We start from the raw sequence: 10013 nt of genomic DNA, 5'->3' as shown, positions 1-10013 counted from the left end.
AAATCCCTTGTTTCAAATTCGAAATACAAATATCTACTTTTATCCAAATAAAATCAGCATTGCGAGCTAACTAGTTACATCTTTGTGATTCATTTATTTGATTTTTTTTCCAATCTTTAAAAAAATTTTAAAATATTAATGGCATACTGAAGTAAAAATAATTGCAGTTCAAAATTACTACTTATACAATTTCATTTGCAATGCAATGATTTGCTGTTCGCCAAAGAATAATGTGCCTTTATTTCTAAAAGTTTAACATAATATGAATATTGTATGTCATGTTAAATGTATATTAATATCATACATGTAATTTATAAGTGGTTAAGACTAACCTAAAGGTTAGGATTTAGCATCCCTTTCGGTGGGACCAAGTTTGATCAACGGCATGCATCTTTAACTTTTTATTAGTATGTATCAAAAAAATTATATCACTTGATTATACGGTGAGGAAACTTGTGTGCCTAAGAGGACGCTATAATGTTATCAAATTCAAACTCATTTATTTCAAGTAGGCCTACTTTATAAGCACTTTTGAAACGTTAAGTATGTATGTTTGTAGTGACTCTTCCACCGGTTCGGAAAGCAGATTCTACCGAGAAGAGCCGGCAAAAAACTCAGTAGTTGCTCTTTTGCGACTTGCAGAAAAAAAAAAATTGAATTGTCCCTTCTATGAGGGTCAAATATCTATGCTTTGTTTGCGCTCTGCTGTTTTGTTTTTAGCGAACCACACAATTTAACGCTCACGAAATTCTGAATAGTTTTACGTATTTGTGACACGCGTCAACTATTTCGCTTTTACGTTAAAAGATACAAATTGAACGTACGAGCAATAAACTATAGTGCTTATACGAAAAAAAAAAATTTGTAAATATGACAGTGTTTGTTTCTTTGTCCATACGAGTACGTTACGCACTTACTAGGAGTTATTACAAACAGAAACATTGTCTTATCAAAAGTGTTTTTGTTTTTTTTTTAATATACTACGACAATAAACACATCGCCATCTTGTACAAAAGTATATTTCGTTATGCACTGAAGAATATTTTTATGAATAATAAATTCTTATAATATACATATAAACACCCAAACACTGAAAAACATTCATGTTCATCACACAAACATTTTCCTGTTGTGGGAATCGAACTCACGGCCTTGTACTCAGAAAGCAATCGGCAGAAAAAAAAAACCGTAATTCAAAGTCCAAGTCAAAAATATCTTTATTCAAGTAAGTGGCACTTTTGTTGCGTACATACGAATTACACGGTAGTGGTATGATGGCGATAACCACATTCGTTAACTTAAAACTAAAGCTTCGAGGGTTCCAAACGCGTCCTGGTCTAAGAAGAAGCCCGCAACAAACTTAGCCGGGTGTTTTTTTTTGTTATCACCATCTCACAATGTCATTTAAAATTATTAGAAGAACAACCTGGATAGAGCAATAATTCACACCCAAGCTTTTTTATCGATTATGTAGTCCTTTATACTATAACAGGACTTTTCTATAAGCTTACGCTTAATACAAACTTTGAACTTTTTAAGAGACATCTAAAAGATGTAAATGGATAGTTTATTGTAGAATTGTATGCAATTTCCTTTAAACGAACTATGAATTTTATGTTATAAATTGTTCGCCCGTGTTTATAAAGAAGTCCCTACTATTCATTATCAAATGATGAGTACCATCAGACAACTTTATCTCTTTTACCCCAAAAAGGATAAAGTTATCTCGTTGGTGAGTCTGGAAATTACAGTTTTTGCACACCAACACAAAACAGCATGTATTAAAATACTTTGCCTGACACATATTTCATATTTGCTCAAGGAGACGCCGGTACTTCTCGGAAGAGATGTCTCGACGACTAATTATACCAGCAAGTGGAATTCATATCTCGTTTAAATCAGATAATAAATTGGAATAATCTATCTGTGCTTGCCGATTAATTTACAACGTATCTGGCAATACAACTGCAATTTATAGTCGCAATATTGAATATCTATTATTATTAAAATGTACGGGATAAGATACAAGAAACAGTTTTTAATTTTCCCAAGAAAACATAAATAATTATAAGTCAAAAGTCAAAGTCAAATATTTCATTATCCAAATAGGCACTTTTGATGCGTTGATTAAACATGGCCGTGAGTAGTGATGGCGATAACTACATTCGTAAACGTAAAACTAATGCTACGAGATAGCTTGTGATTGGGGGCCTTAATACAACCAGTCAAAGAACATTGCTGCTACAGATTGTCTGTGACTGGGGGCCTTAATGAAACTAGTCAAAGTACCTTATTACTTGATTCTTACCTCGTACATTTTAATGCATGATCTTAATAAACCGCGTAATGTGTGTTATCTTTCCACTTCCATTTCTTAGAAGTCCAGTTGGCAATTAAACACTGTTAAGATTAACGACATTAAGGGATGCACTTAACCCTCAAGATAAACCCCCAAATGTATAAGGATTCCCCTTGCAAACGTCACGGCTAGATGCTCCCTAATAAATGACAGGAAGACGTGGTAATGCAATCTTATGGGATCAAACGATATGAAAGGAAAATCTTTTTGTTTTGAAAGGTATTTCAGTTTAACCTTTTACTCGACTGCAAAAAAGAACGGTAATGTTTTTAACCGACTTAAAAAAAAAGGAGAACCTATGATCGACTGTGTATTTTAAGTTTGTTCACGGATTTCTTTGTCAATTGTGTAGTGTTTTTGTAAATTATGTTTGTTAATAACTATACGTTAAAAAAAAAATATACAAAAAATTATTTTTGTTAATAACAATACGAAGTGCATAATATACACATAATATGCACTTCATTGCAAATTAATATAAATATATTATATATTAATGTAAATACGGCTCATAATCCAAAATAGGAAAACCACGCGTGTTTTAAATTTTACATAATCTCACTTGTGTTTTATAAATAGAATCTATAAAGCACACTATTATTATATTTTACTATTATGTAGGTATTCAGACTGAGTCTGAGAGACATTGAAATCAGTTTTTAAGTTTGTTATTTGGTTTATGCCAGTTTTTGCTTATTTCAGAAGGAAGTTCCCAAATCAAAATATCAGTCAAAAGTCAAAAAGTCTGTAAAGTTCCAAAACATCTTTTACAACCTAGTTTCTTCCAAATGTGTAGAAGTTTAAAAATCTCGACTGACGACAAAGAACGATCGATTAATAAATAAATAACAAACAAAGCAAGTTAAATAAAAGCTTGTAATAATATTACAGTGTTTAACACGCATTTCCTTTATCTATGTAGCAATGAAATGATTTATTCTTTCAATATCACGGTAGCCGGTGTCAGGTGGGCCGAATAAAATTACTCTACGAGAAATATTGCCCGCCTTAACTAAGGCTCTGTGCACAGTTAGCGGTGCACTGACTATCGGCCGACTCTGCACCGCAAGTCGGTGCGGGATGTATGGCGGTGAGTAAATTGCTAACTGGAAAGATTTACATCGTAGATTCTGCTTTTCGAACCGGTGGTAGAGTCACTACAAACAAACACGCTTGACGTTTAAAATTGCTTATAAAATAGGCCTACTTGAAACAAATGAATTTTGAATTATAATTAGAGTTTTATTTCACAAAGCTTTTATTGGCATACAATAATTCGTTGCAGATAATACAAAAATACCGCACAAAATCGCTCAATCCGCCTAAAAACTTTAATGACATACAAAAAACAGACAAAGCTCTCAAACTCAAAACGACCCTCTTACAGCAGAGATAAAAAAAATCAGACATAACTGAAAGTTCAAGCTAAGCCATAAAATACCGCTGACTTCGGCATGCATTCGACATGAAACTCATTTTAGAGAAGTTTTTAAAGTTAAAGTTGACTATTAAAATTTAATAGCGTGTTTATCTGTAATGTCGGCGGTAATGTCGACGGCCGATTGGCGCAGTTTGCAGCGAACCTGCTTTCTGAGTCCAAGGCCGTGGGTTCGATTCCGACTACTGGAAAATGTTTGTGTGATGAGCATAAATATATCTGGGTGTTTACATGTATATTGCTATTTATTTATGTATATCATTCATAAAACTATTCATCAGTCATCTTAGTACCCATAACACAAGCTACATTTATTTTGGGGCTAGATGGCGATGTGTGTATTGTCATAGTATATTTATTTATTTATATTATTTAATATGACAATGGAAAATTTAAATACCATACTATAGTCATCAGAATATTCTGAATCGTGATGCTCCAATGTACACTACCGGTGTACAGTACGTGCCTAGCCTTTGAAGTAGCCGATGCCCATCCTTCAGCGTGAGCTGGCTAACTAAATTTCAGATTAAGGGAACTATCGATATAAGTCTAATATGAACATGGCCTTAGCCTTGAAGCGATTGGACCGTTTGGCGTTTAATTTAGCTCTTAGTTAATGCCTATCTATTAATTATATCTTAAGAATTAATAATATCTCAGCAGGGCCACGACTTTGCACTTCAGAATAATCATTGTCATAATTATTATAGCCACGGTCATCTGCAACTTGTTATCAGCGACTCCCAGTTTTTTTTTTATTCAACTAAAAGTTAGCCCTTGACTGCAATCCTACCAAGTGGTAAGTGATGATGCAGTTTAAGATGGTAGCGGGCTAACCTGTTAGGGAGTATGGCAGTTATCTTAAACCCATATTTTTATTTTGTTGGGCAGGACGGAGGTTATATGGGACTGCCCCCTTTAAGGGATACCCAAACTAAAAAACCACCACGGTATGTCCCTCTTGTTGGTTTTGTTAGACGCCCTGGGAACCCGTTGAAACAATGATGAAAACTTTAGCTGCGCAACTCGTTCATATAGGTAAGTCTAAACCGTAGTAGAACCATCTTACTACAGCTCCCATTTCCAGCGTAGAAACAATTCCAGCATAGCCATCTCCTTCGCATGCTGAGTAAGTATATATATATATATATATGTGTTTATATATATCTAGTTAGACAACGTGGTGAATGAAAAACGAAATAAGACTTTACAGGCTTTAGAGGAACCTGTACTTTCTCTGAAACTTATCTGTGAAACCGATAACCAAATAGTTTTTATGTAAACCACTGCTATATTTTTTACAGAGAGAAATCATTTATTAACTACGCATCGTCTTTAAAAGGGTTTCCCATAAGTAAACACTTAGACTGTTTTGAATTCGTTTGAACAGGCAGGTACTAAGAGTTTCTTGATAGAAAGACCCAATACTATTCATCAGCCCGACCCGGGGATCGAACCCGAGACCTCGCGATCTGCAGTCAAACAAGCTAACGACAAGGCCAACAAAGCAGAAAAAACTTAACCTATTTAAACCATAGAATTAAGAACATACAAAACCCCTTATTCAGCTGTTAATGCATAAAGTGCATTGTGTCCAAAAATAGTAAAACTCCATATTAAAGTTGTGGAAATCGAACCCACGGCCTTTGACTCAGAAAGCAGGGTCGCTGTCCACTGTCGTAGGTTTGATCCAACAATTAGAAATGTTTGTGTGATCAACATAAATGTTTTCAGTGTCTGGGTGTTTAACTGTATATTATAATTATTTATGTGCATTATATTCATAAAAAAATATTCATCAGCTATCTTAGTACCCATAACACAAGCTACGCTTATTTTGGGACTAGATGGCGATGTGTGTATTGTTGTAGTATATTTATTTATTTTAATAATGTTAACTTCTAAAAGGAATGAAGTGACCAACCGCCTGTTCTAGAAACACTACAAAGTGGAGTGGTTTTCGAGACTTCAATATTAATCGTGCACACGATTTCTGTATGTTTTTAATTCTGTGATTATAACTGTACGCGGAGAAAGATCGCTACATACATAGTATAAAAATATAGCAGTGCAAAATGACTACCGCACTCAACTTGTATGTAATTGTTGAACTTGTGTGTAATTAGAAAAATTCCTAGACACGAGTGTGGGAGAGTATGTGTACTTACTAAACTAACCTTGCTTAACAACTGCACTTTTTATAAGTATGAGTATCCACTCGCACTGCGGATGTATCTCCATACACTTGCAATGCACACTGCAAGGCTTTGGAAAGGTAGAATTAGTTTATTTAAAGAAGATTGTATATAAATAAATATACTACGAAAATACACTAATCGCCATCTAGCCCCAAAGTATGCGTAGCTTGTGTTATGGGTACTGAGATGGCTGATGAATATTTTTATGAATTATATACATAAATACTTAGAAAATACATATAAACACCTAGACACTGAAAAAAATTCGTGCTCATCACACAAACATTTTCCAGCAGTGGGAATCGAACCCACGGCCTTGGGCTCAGAAAGCATTGCCGCTGCAAACTGCGCCAATCGGCCGTAAAATATTCTTTATAATCATAATCGACACAGAGTCCAAAACAGATTTTTATTTAATTTTTGTCTGTCTCTCTGTCTGTCTGTCTGTCCGGGCATCACGTGAAAACTACTGAACGGATTTAAATAAAATTTGGCATAGTGGTAGATGATATAACGGGTCAACATAAAAGGTACTTTGAATCCCGATAAACTATAAGTTTCCTCCGGGAAACGGGATGAATTTTTTTATTAATTTATCTTCATAGCTCCGTTTAATTTTAATGAAGATCTGATAAATATTGTGGGAGATAAAGGACATAACTCTTCACAGATAACAGCAAGTCGCAAGGCATATGGGACAACGATCGAATGCATGCGTATCATCCTACTTAATACTAATATTATAAATACGAAATAAATAAAGTAATATAAATATTAAGTTTGATTATATACCTCCAAATTCAGTTTTAAAATATTCAAATTGAACCTATCGCTTAGAAGTTGCGTACGTGTTATAACACGTACGGCCACGAATAACATAGTTTGGAAATAAAACAGGTCCACCTGGTAGGTAGCGCTGCAATTAGTTTCTAGGTTTCTTTTAGGTGCAGACGAAGTTGCGCGGGTCAGCTAGCTTTTACAATAATAGTGCTTTTAGCGTTTATTTTAGCAATAGTAAGTTTACCGGTTCTGCTTTTAATTTAGTAAACAGGTCCAACAGTGCGTGAACACCTCAGTTTGTTCGCTTACTTAATACACGAGGGTTAAAGTAGGTAGTTGTGTAAATATTTTTATTTTTCCAACATTTTTGATATAGCTTCATCGCCCCCTTATAGCAATTTTAATTGCAGTGGTTCATCATTTCCCATGCAATTCAGTGCAATCTTCTGCATTCTCTCCACCAGTTACTTAGCATTTACTTCCTTTAACCTTTAGTTATTTTAAATGGAGTTATTTTTTTACCCACTTAAAACAAACATTTGTTAATGTTACAATACGTCTTACTTACTAACCAAACTGTAAACTTATTTTGAAAAATATTTCCAGGCAATAAAAATTACGACAACGAATCACTAAGGTACAGTGATTCGTGAACTCAAAAATAAAGTAGGAGGTAACAGAATTATGATATGTTCTTAACTCTGTGTAGGAGGGGTCAAAACGCGGCCTGGTCTTAGAATAACCCATAAATAAATAATATGTTGGTACAAGAGTATAATTAATAAATAATATTTATTTAATAAATAATATTTATATATTTATTTATTTATATTCTTATTCTAACACTATCATTACAGAATACTTAAACCTAATGCGATAGTGTAGCTTTTTTTTTTTTTTAAATAATCTTAACCCACGTTGCGATCCTTGTGAATTCACTGAGAGCGCAACAATACAAATCACATTGCTCTGATATGACATGGAGGATATACATTATAGGTTGGTACAAGAGTATATAAAAAAGAAATGCCAACGAAGTCCCACACATTATTGTTATCATTTCATCTCACATCCATCCGGGTGGCTCCGAAAAGAAATACAAATAAAATCAGTATGGCGCCAAGGTTAAAAACTTCATTTTCATAATGCGGGGGCGGAAGACATAAAGCGAAATTGTTTCTCTTTTTCCGTTCCTTTTTCGGAATATTTTTAATTTTTTCTAAGGTTCCGCAAGATAGGATTGTGGCCCCATACAATAATTGTTATAAAATGTCAATGAAATTAAGTAGTTACGTGCTTTTATTGCTATCCATTTCTGCAAGCGCGTCATCACAGGCGAACTGAAGCTGTAGTTCCTGGATATATTATAACAAACTAGTAGCTGACCGCGACTTCGTTCGAGTGAAAATTTTGATGAGTTATTCTCTGACCCCTGAAATACGATTATGCAAAAAATTACGATGATCTTTTGCTCTGGAAAACGAATCCTATCTAACGAAAGTTATATATTTTTCCGGTATAGAAAGTAGCTTATGTGAGTCGAGACTAATTAATATATTTACTAAATTTCATCTAGGTTCGTTCAGCCATTCTGGCGTGAGTAATAAACACCCATCAATCAAGATTTTCGATGTTATAATATTATTATAGATACAAAGACATTTCTCTCATAGGGCAAAGGGTTTTAGAGCTTAAACTCGCCATACGTCTTCTAAACGGATTGGCGTGACTTAATGATTATAATCACATGTTAATTATAAGTATTAACTGGGACTTATGACTTCAAGTACTTAGCGAGGCACGAGAGGGTGCCAGCCAACTCCTGAACTCAGGTCTGGTACTGAGAGTTTTTGTGGTTTGACCCAGGAATGTTACACTGGATCAAGTTACCAGCGTGGTGGAATACGGCTAAAACCCTGCTTATTCTTTTAAAACACCTGTTTCCTGTAGTGGGCCAGTGTTAGGTTAATAATTAATTTAATCCAGTATTTACGGATAATCCGATTTCGGCCGTGGCTAGTTACCACCCTACCGACACAGATGTAACGCTAAGCAATTAATCGTTACGGTATCATGACACTTAGAAACCGAATAGCGGTATGGGTTTAAAACTGCCATTCCCTAACAGGTTGGGCTAACTGGCAGTGTAATAAATATAAATAGTGCGGAACCCTTCCGGAGCACGAATCCAGCTCGCATTTACCTGTCCCTTTTTTGTGTAAACTAAGTACGAAGTTTGTCGTTTGTCACGGACAGGCCCGTAATGATTTCCTTTATGGCCTCATATATTTACGGGCTATTTTTAATACCTATTTCAGATATGAGGTGTTTTGTTGAGGGATTGTATGGTATCGGACGATTGAATTCATCATCATATCAATCCGTTACCGGCTTACTACGGGCACGGGTCTCCTCTTACAATGAGAAGGGGTTAAGGCCGTAGTCAACCACGCTGGCTTAGTGCGGATTTGTGGACTCCAAACCTATGAGAACATTATGTAGAACTCTTATACGTGGATGAACATTCGTTTTTTTAAATATTCGTTTTATTTTATGTTTTGCATAGCAATTCAATCGTGAAGCGGTATATCCCCAGTGGGTAGGACTTTAATTTTACTTTCGGGGGGCCGAGTTCGAATCCCTACACGCACCTCTAACATTTCTAAATTATGTCCGGTTTAATCAATTATATCACTTGCTTCAACGATGAAGGAAAACATCGTGAGGAAAACTGCATGCCCGAGTTTTCCTTAATGTTCTCAAAGGTGTGTAAAGTCTTTGGATCTGTATAGTCAGCATGGAGGACTAAACCCTTTTCTGATTGAAAGAATTGAATTGAAGAAATCTGACCCGGTGGTGGGTAAGATTTCTTTAAATATAACTGACGAAACCGCAATTTTGTTAAAAATAAAATGGCCGACGACTATGTCAACGAAAACATACAAAAGTTTAAACATGTTTTTGTTGGTTGTACACAGATAAAATATTTGAACAGATAGAGGAAGATAAAAGGCTTTACCAAAACATTTCTAACGAGGAATGCGACCTCATTTCAAATAGTACACTCCCAGATTTATCTTTTGCCAGCATCCGCCAGTCAGCAGTCGCTGTACTTTACGGTCACTAAACTAAATACCGGCACAAAGATTACTCCCAGCTTACGTATAAGCTGTGGTTCAATGTAACATTTTTACATAAAAACCCCAAAACACGAAATACAACTTTATCCTCTTAT

The sequence above is a fragment of the Pararge aegeria genome, chromosome 15 (genome assembly GCF_905163445.1).
Source record: "Pararge aegeria chromosome 15, ilParAegt1.1, whole genome shotgun sequence".
Lineage (NCBI taxonomy): Eukaryota > Metazoa > Arthropoda > Insecta > Lepidoptera > Nymphalidae > Pararge > Pararge aegeria.
This window is presented reverse-complemented; position numbering follows the sequence as displayed.